Below are 17725 nucleotides of genomic sequence, written 5' to 3' on the forward strand. Positions count from 1 at the left end.
ATAAAGTGTACACCATCCTAGACCGAGGTATGAAGACAGAAGGCATATTCTTAGATCTTTCCAAAGCTTTCGACTCAGTCATCCGTGGGCTGTTCATTACGAAACTGGAGGCTTACAACATCAAGGACTCAGCTATGCAATTACTGACCACGTACTTCACAAATCACAGCGTACTAAACTTTCATATAAAATACACTCCTGGAAATTGAAATAAGAACACCGTGAATTCATTGTCCCAGGAAGGGGAAACTTTATTGACACATTCCTGGGGTCAGATACATCACATGATCACACTGACAGAACCACAGGCACATAGACACAGGCAACAGAGCATGCACAATGTCGGCACTAGTACAGTGTATATCCACCTTTCGCAGCAATGCAGGCTGCTATTCTCCCATGGAGACGATCGTAGAGATGCTGGATGTAGTCCTGTGGAACGGCTTGCCATGCCATTTCCACCTGGCGCCTCAGTTGGACCAGCGTTGGTGCTGAACGTGCAGACCGCGTGAGACGACGCTTCATCCAGTCCCAAACATGCTCAATGGGGGACAGATCCGGAGATCTTGCTGGCCAGGGTAGTTGACTTATACCTTCTAGAGCACGTTGGGTGGCACGGGATACATGCGGACGTGCATTGTCCTGTTGGAACAGCAAGTTCCCTTGCCGGTCTAGGAATGGTAGAACGATGGGTTCAATGACGGTTTGGATGTACCGTGCAATATTCAGTGTCCCCTCGACGATCACCAGTGGTGTATGGCCAGTGTAGGAGATCGCTCCCCACACCATGATGCCGGGTGTTGGCCCTGTGTGCCTCGGTCGTATGCAGTCCTGATTGTGGCGCTCACCAGCACGGCGCCAAACACGCATACGACCATCATTGGCACCAAGGCAGAAGCGACTCTCATCGCTGAAGACGACACGTCTCCATTCGACCCTCCATTCACGCCTGTCGCGACACCACTGGAGGCGGGCTGCACGATGTTGGGGCGTGAGCGGAAGACGGCCTAACGGTGTGCGGGACCGTAGCCCAGCTTCATGGAGACGGTTGCGAATGGTCCTCGCCGATACCCCAGGAGAAACAGTGTCCCTAATTTGCTGGGAAGTGGCGGTGCGGTCCCCTACGGCACTGCGTAGGATCCTACGGTCTTGGTGTGCATCCGTGCGTTGCTGCGGTCCGGTCCCAGGTTGACGGGCACGTGCACCTTCCGCCGACCACTGGCGACAACATCGATGTACTGTGGAGACCTCACGCCCCACGTGTTGAGCAATTTGGCGGTACGTCCACCCGGCCTCCCGCATGCCCACTATACGCCCTCGCTCAAAGTCCGTCAACTGCACATACGATTCACGTCCACGCTGTCGCGGCATGCAACCAGTGTTAAAGACTGCTATAGAGCTCCGTATGCCATGGCAAACTGGCTGACACTGACGGCGGCGGTGCACAAATGCTGCGCAGCTAGCGCCATTCGACGGCCAACACCGCGGTTCCTGGTGTGTCCGCTGTGCCGTGCGTGTGATCATTGCTTGTACAGCCCTCTCGCAGTGTCCGGAGCAAGTATGGTGGGTCTGACACACTGGTGTCAATGTGTTCTTTTTTCCATTTCCAGGAGTGTAGATAGTTAGGTAATAGATTTCCAGTCGACTAGAAATAAAGTAAGACGGGGTACCACAAGGATCGATTGTTGGCGCCTTTCTCTTCTTGGTTTATGTCAATGACATGACACAACTCTTCTCTTCAACTAACATCTAGTAACCTGTGCTGATGAACCTCCCCCCCCCCCCCCCTTATTTTATGAAAAAGACTTGGAGACAGTACACTCAGCTGTAACTAAGGGTGTAATGGAAGTAATCACATATTTTCTACACCAGGGTCTAAGCACCAATTCCAGTTACTAACATTTAAAACGACTAATTCTCATGATTCTGAAATAAACAATATCTGTGGTATTACATCAGCAGAAACAGATAAAATTAAATTTCTTGGTGTCCACCTGGACAAAAATCTCCATTGGGTAAACCACATTACTTCTTTATGTGAGAAAATCAACAGTAGCTTGTATCTGATAAATCAGCTGGCAAAAATAGTCCCAAGTGAAACACTAAAAATTGTTTACTATGGAACAGTTCATCCATTTCTTAATTATGGAATTGAACTGTGGGGTTGTGCATCAGACTTGCACCCGAAAAGAATATTAGGTTAATGTATGTACTAAAGACAAACATCCTGTGTTGAAATCTGTGTCCAACATAAATACCTAACAGTATATTCCTTATATCTGTAGAAACTTATTATATTTTTTTTCTGAATAGTAAAAACAAAGTAAATAAATGCACTGACATACATAATTATGATACTAAAAGTAAGGGTAACCACTTCAGGCAGAGGACAAAATTAAAATTAACTAACAATAGTCCATATATTAATGGGAAGACATGGTTCAACAAGCTGCCACAAGCTTTGAAAACTTGTGAACCAAAGCTGTTCTACAGGGAGTTTAAAGCCTTCTTAGTAAATAAATGTTTATATTCACTCAGTAAATTCTAATCTACTTGCCCTCTGTTGTAACATGTAATATAATTAGAATATTAAAAAGAATGTATGCATCACTATTATATGTAAGTGTTATCTATAATAATCTACTCAACCTATATATTGCATTTGCAAAAGACATCAGCTTGATAGCCTACACACAAAAAAATGTAAATAAATAAATAAAAGTGCCTTGCAGAGGGTTCATCCAACCACCTATTTCTCTTCTGTTCTACCCAAAAAGTGAGCTCTGATTTCACTTACTTTATTGTCATGACATTTTCTCCCTATGTAAGTGGGTGCCAACAAGGTATTTTCACTTTCAGAGAAGAAATAAATATTGCAAAAGTTACTGCTGGTAGCTCCTCTGTTCAATGTTGTGAACAACTTCCTAAATTGGTAAACCACTCGGAGAATAATCTGCCACTTTCTTTGAAGACTACAAACCCTCCACTGACAAGAGCCAGAGGCACTCCATTCTTCTAAGGTATAACTAGAGAGAAGGCTGCTTTCTAGAACATCTACAAATAACACATCAGCTGAGAAAAGCAGTAAGATCACTGAACAATCTGACAACTTCCTCATGAATTACTCTCTCACACACACACACACACACACACACACACACACACACTTACTCTACATGATCAGGCCCAATGGACCGAGCACTGCTTTGAGAGATTGCCTCCACTTCAGCCTGTCTTTGGCTCCTTTCTGCCATCCTTCTAACAGTCCCACTCTCTGAAGCTCTTTGGATATGCAGTCACTCCATCGAGTTCTAGGTCTTCCTACGGGCCTTCTGCCAGTTGGCTTGGTGTTGAGTACAGTTTTTGGCCATCGGTTGTCCTGCATTTGAGCAACATGCCATACCCCCTGGAGTCGTCGTGTCTTCATTATAGCCACAATGTTCAGCTCTTTGTAAATGTCATACAATTCTGTATTGTGACTAATCCTCCATTTTTCACTCTCATTATCATAAACTGGTCCAAAAATCTTCCGAACGACTTTCCTTTCAAATATCATCAGTCTGTACAGATCTAGCTTGGTTATACTCCAGGTGGCACACCCACCTGTATTTCCATTTTACTAGATGGTTCATCTCTGAACACTGTGCCCAGATATTTGTACTCTGTGACTTGATAAGAACCTTCAGTTGTCTTTAAGGGTGGGAGTAGTTCTTGAGTTTCATTATGTCTACGGTGTAGAACCATGTATTCCGTCTTGTCCAATTTTCCTCGCCATTGTTTCCAGAATGTCAGCCATTTCCCCTAATTCTTCTTGCGACCCAAATATTAGCACTATATCATCGGCACATGCAAGGTACTTGATGTTCACATCCCCGATCGGGACTCCTGTGAGTTAATTAGATGACATCTCTCGCATTACCTTCTCTAATGCGAGATTGAAAAGAACAGGTGATAGTCCATCACCCTTCCATAGCCCAGTTTTTATTTTGACTGTTTCAGTCACTTTACTTCCAATTTTTACCTTTGCTTTAGTACCCATCAGGCAGGCCTTCATGAGGCTTACTAGTTTCTTGGCAAAACCAAACTCTTCCAGACACCTCAGCATACTATCCCGATGAATGCAGTCATACGCTTTTCTGAAGTTGACAAACAGCAGGTGTAGTTCTTGGCCAAACTCCCACCTTTTTTCTACGATCTGGCATAGGACAAGGATTTGGTTGATAGTAGATCTCCCGTGACGAAATCCTCCTTGAAATTCTCCAATAATGGTGTCTGCCAACGGCTGGATTAGATCTAGAAAACATTTTCAGAAGATCTTGTAACAAATATTGAGCAGAGTGATACCACAGTAATTTTCACATGCCATTTGGTCATTCTTCTTGTCGATGGGACAGATTAGTGCACTCCTCCAGTCTTCTGGAATGTTTTCAGTATTCCAAATGGTCTCTATTAATTTGTGAATCCTTGCGACAAGGTATTCACCCCCTTCCTGAATTATTACAGCATGGATGCCATCTTCTCCTGTGCTTCTGTCCTTTTCAAGCTGTTTTATCTGCTTCCTGATCTCTTCTACAGTTGGCGGTAGGTGTTCAGGGTCTGCTGTCTGTGGTAGGGGGAAGTTAAAGAGTGTCATTGGGTCTTCACAATTTAACAAGTCACTGAAATATTCTTCCGATCTCTTTGCAATTTGATATTCAGTTGTCAGCAACTCTCCTTCGGCATTTTTTATGAATTTCTCCATGAGTTTATAGTTTTTCCTCAGATAGTTGACCTTTCTGTACATGTTCTTCATCCTACTTCCCTGGAAGTCGTCTTCTGCTTCTGTAATAACCCCACTAACAAACTTCCTCTTTTCTCTCCGCAATATTGCTTGTGTTTCTCTTCAGACACTGTAAAATTCTGTCTTACTGCCCTAACCAGTTGCTGACTGTAACCGCTTGTCATGGGCTTCTTTTCTCCTGTTGTCTGCCTCTTCACAGACCTCATTGAACCATTTCTTCTTCCTTGCCACTGTTTTTCCAATTATTGCTCCTGCAGCCTTTGTAACCACATTTCTAATTTCTTTCCACTGCTGATTTTCATCCGAGTCCTCTGTTTCCGGCAGTAATGTAAGACAATTCATGATCTCAACTTGAAGTTCATTTCTGGTTTCTTCCTGTGCTACTTTTTCTATATATATGGAGGAATACAAGAACAGATGTAAATCGAAAACGTATTTGGTGGTATTGCCCTACCTTAAAACTTTACCTATACAAGAGCTACCCACAGATATGGACATTTCACCAGTTGTATAGGAAGCTAGGGAAGGAACACTGACTTAGCCAAACCATCCTTCATGTCCACTGTCTTATCACCCCCTCTTTTAACAAAGATACTTCAGCCCTGTAATGGCTATTACCGCCACTGGTTGAACACAAGCAGCTGATGTCTCCACCATATTGTAATATAAAAGCTCCCCAGGGTTGTTTATCTCACACTACAGAGTTTATTTTAAAAGGCTTTTACACCACTAGCAAGCTTTTTGAACACATTCTGCAGAGCAGAAGCATACTTTGGAAGTAGCTCACTTGTGGTATATGTCCAACAGAACAATATCCTTGAACTCAAATGCCCAATCATTTGGATACCAACCGAACTCAATATGCAATGATACTGTGAACCAACAAAGAATGGCAACAGAGTTCTTCCATATAAAGCTGTAGAACAGGAAAAATACACCAAAAAATTTAGAAGAAGCTACTTAATACTACATTTGCAACAGCAGAAAACTTAATTATCCAGAACAAAGGAACTGGTTTGAAAATGGTCAGGTGTCAAATAATGACTCTGGGGAGTTTTATATGAACATAAATCTGTATTGTTCTTCAGTCCAGTTATAATAGTGGTTTCATATTTGCACAATTTGGGCCTCACAGAAGCACTGACCTACTACCATACATTGACCTACTACCACACTAGCCGCCATCATGGGATCACTATGCAGTCTCCAGCCCCATCATTACGTGCAGGTCCTCATCTGTTCCAGCTGACAGATGCACTGGGTGGTCAACTGTGCCCATTTTGACTATTAAAATTCTTCACCTTCTACCCATTACCACTAGAGAGCATATGCTGGAATATTTGTTATTGGAAGACCACCTGCCTACTGTCAGAAACAACCATATTTTTAGTAATAACTGTAATAATGCGAAGAAGGCTTCAGGAGGTGTTTGCATATTGCTACAGTCATCCATTTTAGCTAACAAGTGCTACTGGACGCCAGGTTCAAAGCTCAAAATGTTAGAATCCCACTGTTTACCCTGGTAACGATTTGCAACTTATGCATCCCACCAGGTACAGATATATACCATCAAGAAAGAGAATAACTATGACACTAGTTACACCTCCACTTCATCCTGCTACGTGATTTCAATGCCCCCAATTATCCACAGGGCAGCAACATTACAGAAATGCATATTTTATAGGAAGTGAAACAAAATCTAACTCTTGGTGAAGTATCATGTCATAAGACGGATTGCTGGGCACGGCCTTTCTGCCGTAAACCCCCACAGTGACAGACAGAATTGCACAAACATGGTGTAAAGACTGCTTACTAACTGACCGAGAATATAAAAGGGTGTCTCAGATCACCAAAGGCAAAAGCGACCATTCACAACGAAAGGACTATACCAAATATTGTGTACATCTGGAATGACCGGATGATCCATCAATATCAGTATTCCTCGACACAAATGGTATTGAAGGTTGGGGTAGGTAGAGAAATCAGCCACAATGGAGCATGCACTGTGTGAGTTTGACCACACAATAAAATCCACCAACAAAGTGGTTCTCACTCTAGAAAAGAGCTGCCACATCCACTTGCTCAGGGCAGCCATAGAAACTCTCATATATGAAAATATTTTCAACAAGGAAGAAGAAAGGCTCAAGGTATACAGATCCTAGACATCCACGCTCCCTTGAAACTTTGCAGGTAGCAAGGGGGTAGCCACAGCAGTAAGAACCAACAGAAAGTCCTCAGAAGTTAGAATGATAGGTACGTACAGTCTTTAGCTGTGGGTTCCGTTTCAATCTGTCTGGAGGAAAAACTTCTGTAAATACCAGCCACTCGTGCTAGAAAAACATTAGGAAAATTGTTAAACAAACAATAGCAGAAATGCATGTGACTGAAGCCAGCAGGTAATATGTAAACTAGAGGCATGAGAGTGTCAACAATTTTGCACCCATCCTCTGTTGTTTATAATGAAGTCTGGTCTCAAGTGCTCCTTACCCCCTCAAAGATACAACCACTTGTGCTGTAACTACTGTGCAGAATTCTAGGTGGATATGACAGCTAACCAGCTAACTATAAAGTGACTGGTTACGGAAGATTGTAAACTTGACCAATCTTGTTTCTGAAAGCAAATTGTCGAGGTTACAACATCGACGATTTGAATGGGTGCATAAATTCCTTATGCATTTTTGTATCTTCCCTCGCTCTCCTCTCTCCTCAGCAGCAACTCTTTCATGCTCTCAAACCCCATAGCCCAGGCCTTGACTAATCCACATTATTAGCTGTGTACTTCCCACTCCTGTACCTCTCACTATTCACCCCACACCTTTCTGGTCCAGACACTGCACACCAGTTTTTCCTGATATGTTCTCTACTCTGTGTCACACTCCACATCACCATCACTCAGTTTTGTTACTATTAACAAAATTTATCCTCATTTTACCACTTTACCAGTAGCCACCATCCCTTCCTTTCTCCTAACAGTTTCCAATCATTCATTTCATCCCCCCCACCACCACCCCCCCCCCCCCAAAAAAACCTTTATTTTTCTCTTCCCAGCACTCATCCAAGTGTCTCTACAACCACCCATAACATTCGGTTTTGTTGCAGCTACACATATGGGCTTTTATTTGTGCCTTGAAGACAGGTTCTTAAAACTACAAAAATGAACAAAGCTACAGCTATGAGACATTATGGATGTCTATATACTACCTACCAATCATTCTCAGGTGAATGGCTCCCTTTCTAAATTTTTATTTGTTAGAATTTGCATCATCTTAATATTCACTGATATAAAAGGACATGTACAAGAACCATAAGTAATGAAAACATTTCCTTGTTTCGATACAAGGCTTACCCATCAATTTTACTCACCTTAGCTAACTCTGCCGGATTTCATCCCCTCGAGAAAGACTGGTGAATAATATTTCACCATGGATATGATGGACAGCAGATAATGGAAAATAATGAAGACACTGAGGCAAAACATCCAGAATTATTTTCACTCCTGTAAATAAAATAAAGAAAATGTTATGTTCCTTCTGAAGCGAATATGGCACAGGTGTAGGTAAACACAACTTTATCAGAACCTACATTCCTACCTCACATAAACTTATGGCATTTTTGTATTAGGTTTCAAAGTGGAAAATTCTATGCTAATGTATATTACTCCTGAGACTAAACCTATGTATTTCACTATTCCCACAATAAAATCAAACAATGGAAAATCCAGGATGGAACGTAACAATATCAGAGAAGGAAAGTTGCTACTCACCATATAGCGGAGATGCTGAGTCGTGATAGGCACAATAAAAAGATTCACACACTCATCACTTTCGGCCATTAAGGCCTTTGTCAGCAGTAGACACACATACACACACACACACACACGCACACGCACACACACACTCACGCAAACACAACTTGCACACATGTCTGCAGTCTCACAGAGCTGAAACTACACTGAGCAGCAGCACCCGTGCATGATGGGAGTGGCGGCTGGATGGGGGTAAGGATGAGGCTCGAGCGGGGAGAGATAGTATGGTGGGAGAGGTAGACAGTGAAGTGTTTCAGTTTAGACAGAGGGCAGGAAGAGAAGGTGCGGAGGGGGGAGGGGGTAAGTAGCCTCCTGGCCTCAACCTTCGTTAGTCACTGTCCTCACCCATAAAGCCCCCTCCCTGTTCCCATTCCAGCACTACACAGCTGTCACTTCGCCGCCACACCCAGTCTTTTAATTTCTTTTTATTATTTTTATTTCTCTCCTTTCCACTACTTACCCTCTCCCCCCTCTGCACCTCCTCTTCCTACCCTCCGTCGAACCTGAAACACTTCACTCTTTGCCATTCCCACCGTACTATCCCTCCCCATCCCTGCCCCAGCCTTCTCCTTACCCCCATCCCGTCGCCACTTCCATCATGCACTGGTGCTTCTGCTCACAGTGTAGTTTCAGCTCTCTGAGACTGCAGACATGTGTGCAAGTTGGGTTTGCGTGAGTGTGTATGTGCACGTGTGTGTATGTGTCTCCATAATAAAATCTCTAATTCAAATACAAAAGACTTTCCTCCCGGGTCATTATGGGCCAATCAAAATTTGCAATCTACTTTGACCTGTGGCACGTGCCATGTGACGTCATGGTGCTGTGACATACTTGAACCGGATTGTATTAACAGATGGTATGTGTGTGTGTGTGTGTGTGTGTGTGTGTGTGTGTGTGTGTGTGTGTATTCATGCAGTGGCACTCCCTAGTGTTGGATGTTTATGTTTCAAAGTTGTTTATTATGTATTGTAGTAATCATTTGATGTTATGATTTCCATGTGTGAATTTAATATTGGCAGAATTTGTGCCAGTTTACTAGTAACTTATTTTTATGTTGGAAGTTGTGGCTAATGAATTCATGTGTATGTCTGAAACTAGTGGTGGCACATGGTGCTTATGGTTCGAGATTTAATATTTTGTCCATTATGGATATGACAAGTTTACAAGTAGGTCTCTTGATCTGGCAATGTTGGATGACACACAGATGACTATTAATTTCCTTCAGCTATATGATCTCATCATTGAGTACATGAGGTGTCACATATATGCAGGTGAAATGAAATTAACAGTTGCTGCACCTCGGAACAAAGACCAGTATACATGGTTTTGTCACTAGGATAATGTATGGCAGTCTATCCAGAGAGATTGCTTGTGAGATTGCTTTTATGACTTATTATTTTTGCTATAATTCATCCACTGAATTCTGTGCTACCAAGGCAGGCTTTTGTGACACAGGTATGGGTGGTATTACTTGAGGAGCTTATTGAGGAGGGTTCAATTATAGGTAGTTTCAGGGCATTTTGTTCTTATAAGCATTTAGGGAACAGGGGTATGAGGATTTACTGATCAACCATAGTACCAAGTTTAAGGACTAGAGAACTGGGGCTTGTACAAATAGAAAAACGGGGTACTGAGGAGGATTGTTGCATCTGTGACAGGGAGGGAAAGAAGGTGCTCTTCCACCTTACAGCCTCATTTAGATGGGTACTGCTGGAGGAAGAGTGTCCCTGATAACTTTTGGCCATTTCAAAGTTTGTAGAGGGCTATTGGGAAAATGTACAAACAGAGGGTTGTTAGCTCAACAGATTTTTCGGGGTGGATGGGCAAATAGGTTTATGTGGGGGAGGGGGGGGGGAGGTTTGGAGGTTGTATGACGTGTTATTTTTTGTTGTATTTTTGTTTGGGTAGTGGGTTTAGCATGGGTAATATTTGAGAGGGGGCGGTTTAGGGAGAGATGGTTGGGTTTGGGAAATATGGATGGCAATTATGGAGGTTTCTTTGTTTTTTAGGCTGTTTGTGGTTGGACAGCCTATATTTGCGTGTCAGAGGCTTTTATTGGTACGTATTTATTTGTGATTTTATTTGATTTTTATAATAGTGTGTATAGTATCTGTGGTTATTTTCTTTTTTTAAATTTTAGACCTACATGTTTGACATCATGTTTTTAAACATTCTCTTACGGCCATACGTTGTGGTGCAACAAAAAGGTCGAGACAGTTACACTATGTCCTATCACTCAGTTGGTAGGCAAGGCAATATTATACCGATATGATGACCAATGCTGAAAACTATTAGTGTTAAGTATTGTTGTTGGATCTAAAATTATTTGAACTGTATATTCAATGTTTTATTTGTATTCTGTTTCACATTGGAGAAAGGTGCCGTAACTTCCAGTCTGCAGCATCTTCGATGCCAATGCCAATAACCATGAGCTGGCTGCTGTTGCCCTCCGCATGAGGGCTGTCAGGTGAGAGAAGATCCTGTCAGCACTCGTTATCACCTTTGACTTAAACCAAATTAATGAACAAAAATAATCATTGAAATATTATGTAATAATGGAGAGCTATACTCAAAACAGAAAAATGCCATGTTTAAGATCAGATCTTGTTTAAACTTTATACTAAGAAAATGTGTGTCACTGTACAACTTCTGATGTCAAAATATATATTGGTTTCTGTCAAAGTTGACATGTTTTTCAATTGAGAACATTGATATATTGGAATATGATAAAGACATGTATGAATTTTTTTTTAGTCTCAGGTCGTCATGTGGTGGTGGATTTGAGGACTGAATTTCACTAATGAATTTTGGAAGGTCACCGAGTATTAAAATGCACCATCAATCAATATATTGAGAGTTGCCAGTAAAGATATTAGGCCACTGGTGCAAAAGCCAAGGAGTTCTATGAATGTCTGACACACACAAAACTGAATCTTCACCTCTCTCAACTTCCGAACTTGCTGAAAGTTAAGCAAAATGATCCCTTTAGTTTATTCAGTTTTTGTTATAGTGTCCCTCTGGAAGAGAATTCTGTTAAGATCAATATTTAGTATTTTCAAATATGATCAAAGGTGTTCACTACTATATAACATGCTGGTGTTGTAATCTATTCAGAAAGGGGCATGGCACTGCACATGGCAACCGATTCAGTGAGTATGAGCAGAGATTCGCAGAAGCAAAGATCATAAGAGGAGAAAGGGACTTTTTGGCCAGCAAACAATGACTACAAAATACAGTGATGGCAGGTAATCGAGCGCTGTTGACAAATGAATGTCACATCCTGGTGGTGGCACCCAGGGCAGTAGATGTTGCAGGCAATGACCAAGAGACGTAGCATTTGCAGGGAGTGGCAGTCATGTGCTTTCACTAGCAGCATTTAGAGTTGTAGGTAGCAGCAGCCTGGAGGAGCCAACATCAACTTGTCATGTCCTGGTGGTATGTGCGACCTGACTTGACAGGTGATGAGATCTGCACACTGCAACTGGGTGGTGGCAACCGGGTGAAACTGCAGTGAGTGCTGAGATGCTATCTACACTACAAGCCAGTTTACATAAAGACAGGTTCGATGAGTTCAATTCACACTGACAGAGACTGAAAGTATATTGTATTGAACACAAGCTATGCCAATATGACTGATCGATTACAATATCTGTATATAATACAGATAACAGTTTCAAGTTTTAAAATAAATAGAAAACATGATGGAAGATAGTGTAGTGGATGCAGAAGATAGGCGTTTGTGGGCAAGGGTACTAATCCAGAAAACAGAAAATTGGACCTTAGGGATACAAGTAACAAATCAGGAAATAGAGACTTTGAGTTCAAAAACACAATTTGAGTTAACCAGTTTAAGCACTCACATTGCAAATAAATATTCCGTTTTGAAAGAATACATTCATGAATCTAGGGATGAGAAATTGAAAATGAAACGAGACATCAAAGACTTGAAGGAGCAGGTAGGAAAGATGAAGTAGTTTGTGCAGGAGGAAATTGAGAAAAATAAAGCAGTAATCTATCATATGGTAGAGAAGTAAACTAGTTGAGTAAGTGATGAATTGGTAGAATATATCAACAATATTTACACTAATGCTGAGGGACACTTACTACTTCCTGGTGCGGACATCACAACAATCACCCGTCATGTAGAAGAAGAACACAGGGAGACTCAAAAGTTAAAAACCGTTTACTACGGAATAATACAGGAAGAGAATTTTCATACTGTGGTGAGGATCACTGAATAAAAAAGCACCATTGTTCAAAAGGTTAGAATGAACAGAGATGGGTTTGCACAAATGTCATAAACAAATCTCAGAGATTGTGATGCAGAAGAGTCCCAATACTACAAACAGTAGTAACAATGTAGAGAAGAGGAGTAATACAGCCATTTTTGATTGTTTGAATCATATGATAGAATCAACAGAAACAGTAACAAACAAAATCAATTTGCTGCATTTACAACAACCTAAAGAGGACAAATTGTATTCACCTAGTCAATGGTGGGAGGAATTTAGTTTGACTAATAGTAACCATGTGTCTAGCCAGATCCCAAGCTTTAAACCAGGAGGGGAACAACACCCAAAATATTTTTGAAAATTTATCAGGGAGATTTGCCACCTAAATGGGATTACAGAAAGAAAATTCGATTTGTGACCGGACATTTGGAGGCAGAAGCTGCCGAATGGGCAGTATTGCGTAAGTAGCATTTTAAAGAGTGCTCGGATTTTGTACAGCAGTACAAGGATAAATCCTAGTCAGCATGCGAGTAGCAGAAGCTTATGCTCAAGTTGCTAGATCCATGTCCCTACAACAAAAAATGGGGTTGATTTAGAAAGTACTTTTAATGGTATTTAAATAAGAGAAAGCTGCTGGATGAAACCATAAGCAAGAGTCGCCTAATTCAGGTGCACTTAGTCGCATGCTGGTACATGTAATGGAAAAGTTGATAGGAAAAGAATGGTCGAAATTAGTGTTATTTTAAGCTATTTAGAGCAATTGGATATTTTCAATAAAACTAGTGGAGATGGACAGGTTATGGTGAATAAAGCGGAGTTCAACAAAGATTCAAATTTTGATTAAAGGAAAAACATAGAAAATAGTAGCCACTACTGTTTAATGAAAAGGCAAAACAGGGAAGTATCCACAAAGGAAACAGTCAGACTGGATCCAAAAGTGAGTAGACTGCAAAAGAACTCAGTCATAATGAAAATGGACATCCAGCAAGGGACACTATTATCGTGAATTCAGAACACTAACAGGGTCCCAAGGTGAGTGCCAACCTTCGGGAGACCCAAATTTGACACAAGTGAGGCCTGTTGTTGCTATTACTTTGATAGAATGTGGTGGTACTAAAAGCTGGCAGGAAGGTTTGTTGTATGAAAATAAGCCCATTGTAAGAAATATATACAGAAAGTCTACTGTCAAAGGAAACATAGGGGGTACCAATGTACATATTATTCTCAATTCTGGAAGTGAGAGTAGCATTCTAGCAAAGAAATTACATCAAGTCAAAAGAAAACAGTGATGGTGTCATACATTACCCATTACATCAGAGTTACAGGCCAAAAATGTCAAACTGTAAGCAAAGAAGATTTCCTTAGCTTCTCTACAAACAAGGAAGTGTTTACCCACTCCTTCCTGGTAGTTCCTGGTTTAATATATCCTTACTTTCTAGAATAGATTGGCTTCATAAGTACAAGGCTGTACTGAATTTTTTGACCTTATGTCAAGATAATAAGAAAAGACAGATCATTGGATTTATAGAATCAGAAGTAGAAGAATCTATTATACGTAATGCACAAGTTATAGTTTCAGCATCTATGTATTAGCTACGAGAACATAAAAACAGTTTGTTGTTAGTGGAAGAAAAGCAAGAGCCAAAATCTTTGTAATTAGATATCTACAAAGTTTTCTCTGATAAACCAGGGGTTATAGAAGAATACATATGCAAACTGAAAATTAAGAATAATAAAAAAAAAACAACAACAACAACAGATGCTACACCCTTGGAATTAAGTAAGGCAGCTGCGACAGAGGTCGAGAAAATGGCTGAACAAGGCATCATTGAGAGAACCCGTAGTGCACTTATCAATCCATTGTTAGAGGTAAAGAAAGCAGGAGGTAATGTATGATTGCTTTTGGATGAAAGGGCACTAACTTGTATTATTGAAATGGAAAGAGACTGTCCTGTTCCAATGGGAGAAATCCTTACGAAGCTCTCTGGAATGAAATATATTAGCACAATGGATCTCGAAGAAGGCTACTGGCACATGAAATTGCATCCAGATTCCAGGGAACACACAGCTTTCTTGTTCGGCAGTAGGTCCTATCACAGTTCAGTTGCTTTCGGATGTGAAGGCGCTAACTTGTATTATCGAAATGGAAAGAGACCGCCCTATGCCAATGGAAGAAATCCTTACGAAGCTCTCTGGAATGAAATATATTAGCACAATGGATTTCAGACCAGGATACTGGCACAAGAAATTGCATCCAGATTCCAGAGAACACACAGCTTTCTTGTCCCAAGGCAGGTCATATCAGTTCAGGGTGTTCCCCTTTGGGCTAAATATTTCAGTGAATGTCATCAGAGCACTAGATTTTGCCTGAGGACCACAACAGTTGCAAAAATTAATCATATACGTAGACGATATCTTAGTTATAACTAATACTTTGGAAGAGCATATTCCTACATTAAGTTTCAAGATCAAAGGAGAAAGGCATTATGATTAAGTTAGCTAAATCCTTTTTTGGAAGCCACGAAGTTAAGTTTTTGGGTCACATAATTTACAGTTCAGGTATCAGCCTGATCCTGCATGAGTAGAAGCCACTGCCCTGTATCAAAGCCCAAGTAATAGGAAACAGGTGAAGTCCTTTCTGGGAATGGTCGGGTTTTTTTTATGCATTTCCCGCCAGGGACGAAGCTCACTAATTTGAAATTACTAGATCTACTGAAACAGAAAACAATTGGGGTAAGGAGAAAGAGAATACTTTTTGCAAAACAAAACATGACTTAGGGTATGAGCCAATTCCATTTCGCCCAAATTTTGAACAGGATTTTAACATGTCAAAGGATGTGTCAGAAGAGTTGAACAATGAGAGCTGTTTACACTGCCCCATTGTCTTTGTGAGCCGTGTGATGAATAAGCATGAATGAAATTATTACGCCACAGGAAAAGAGGCACTTAAAATATCTGGGGTTTTCAGAGATTTCGTGGGCTGCTAGCATGAAAGAAATAATTATTCTAGAATAATCAGTGTGACAGAAAAAGTAATAAGCATGTTGGCAAAAGTAACATTTACTGCTATGTAAGAAGCCAGGAGAAGAATAATTAATCAGATGAAAGTCTTTACTTTATTTAGGTATAATGATGTTACTCACAATGGCTCTTTATAAGATTACTGAAGGAACTGATTACCCTGAAGGATCATTTTAAAAAAAGCAAAAGAAAAGGAAGAGGAGCTCCACAAGCCATAAGTCAGAAGTGTGTGATAATAAGAAGAGGCGAGGATGAGCTAATGTGGGATAATAAAGAATGTAACAGTGTGATGTCAAGGCGAGGGATTTCTGAAAGATTTTGTTGTAACCAAAACCAACTGCGGGAACACCTTGGGCTGCGGATCAGAGCCGCCAGGCGGGGAAGCCGCCAGCGGTGGAACACGCACCACTGGGTAAACACAAGGATGAGTCAGATGACAGATCAACGACAACCGACAACAACCGACCACGACAGACCATGATCGACACAACAAGGAGAGATAAACAACGGAGGCTTGTAGAAACCACCACACCAAACACCAACAGTAAATCCACTCAGAACCAGGGACAGGCAATGTCAACAACAAGCAACGACCAGAACGCAGTACCGCCGAGATAGAAACGCAATCCAGAGCGAGTACCAGACTGACTGGACTAGGGCAGAGCGGGTCCCTATATACGACACCGTGGGAAGCGGCTATTGGCCGCGGTCTGCATGTGGCGTAGCGGTGGCGCCCTTGCTGCGCGAGAGCCGCTGCGCGGAATAGCCACAGCAGACACAGAGAACTCCATGGGCAGACCACGTCCATTTGTTCTGGCGCGTGTTCGACTTCCACGGCGGGAGGTACTAGAGATTTGTTATCAAGAGTACCTTGACTGTGATTTAATTATTGTAGTGAAAATGGAAAAACCTGCAATCTTATTAAAAGTGACTTTAAAAAAAGATGAGGGAGCAAAAGAGTTAAGAATATGTATAGATTTATGGTTGAGGCAGAAGGGACAGGTAAAGCACCTTAAGGACCTCGGGTAATAAGTGCACCAAGGGAACATACAAAAGTGAATGGGGACCACAGGTGTTCCGGGGCATAAATGTGGGCAGGAAGGTACTGATAGTGTCATTAGTATGGTTTGCATAGACATTATGGGACAGCACTCCAAACTTGACACTAGCCACATGCTTCTCACAGTTAGGTTTAAGGAACTTCTCTCAAATCTTGAGAAATGTAGTGAAGTGGTTATACTGCATGGAGTTTGTACTGAGCATATGCAGAAGGTGTCGCCTTGTCGTCTCACAAGAAAAGTATCATTAGTTTTTTGTGGGGTGTAAATATTATTGGGAGCAGAACGCCCTGGCAAATACGCAAGCTTTAACTAAAAATTGAATTAGGAGATTAAATGCACAATAAACCACCTTATGAATACTCAGAAGCTAAATAAATAATAATAATAATAATAAATTTTTTTTAAAAATCTTGTCCACAGACAACAATGGTTATCGGATGGACTTATGATCCTCGATAAAAAGGAAGTGTAATCAAGTATTCTGATAGTGTGAAGATTAAATAGACCAGCATGTAATGAGAGAGTGACTTGGATAGACATGAATACGTAAGTGGAAAATTTTCTATAATATTATATGGGAGTAAGTATAAGTTAACGACTAGAAAAAGGTTAAAAACACTAAAGGAGCACTGTTAAAATAAAAATAGTACATTAACACCTGTTACCAATACAATAAACCTAGGTACCAATACAAGGATACATCAAGCTACACAAACAATGAAATTCATTTACATTATAATCGAAATGAAAGGGAAAGTAATGGAGGTGGCAAGTGTAGCGGCCGCTGGCTGGCTGGCTGCTTAGGTAGTGCTGCTGCTGCATGGCT

At 41.2% G+C, this 17725-nt stretch overlaps 1 protein-coding gene across 1 annotated transcript in view; it reads right to left on the reverse strand.

The window, feature by feature from the left end:
- Window positions 1-17725, reverse strand: part of LOC124803162 — a 243351-nt gene that overhangs the window by 212398 nt on the left and 13228 nt on the right. Inside the window, exon 3 of the mRNA XM_047264343.1 lies at window positions 8144-8276. The gene's annotated coding sequence lies outside the window, so the exon portion shown is untranslated. The remainder of the gene's footprint in view (window positions 1-8143; window positions 8277-17725) is intronic.

This window comes from Schistocerca piceifrons, chromosome 6, assembly GCF_021461385.2.
Source record: "Schistocerca piceifrons isolate TAMUIC-IGC-003096 chromosome 6, iqSchPice1.1, whole genome shotgun sequence".
Classification (NCBI taxonomy): Eukaryota; Metazoa; Arthropoda; class Insecta; order Orthoptera; family Acrididae; genus Schistocerca; species Schistocerca piceifrons.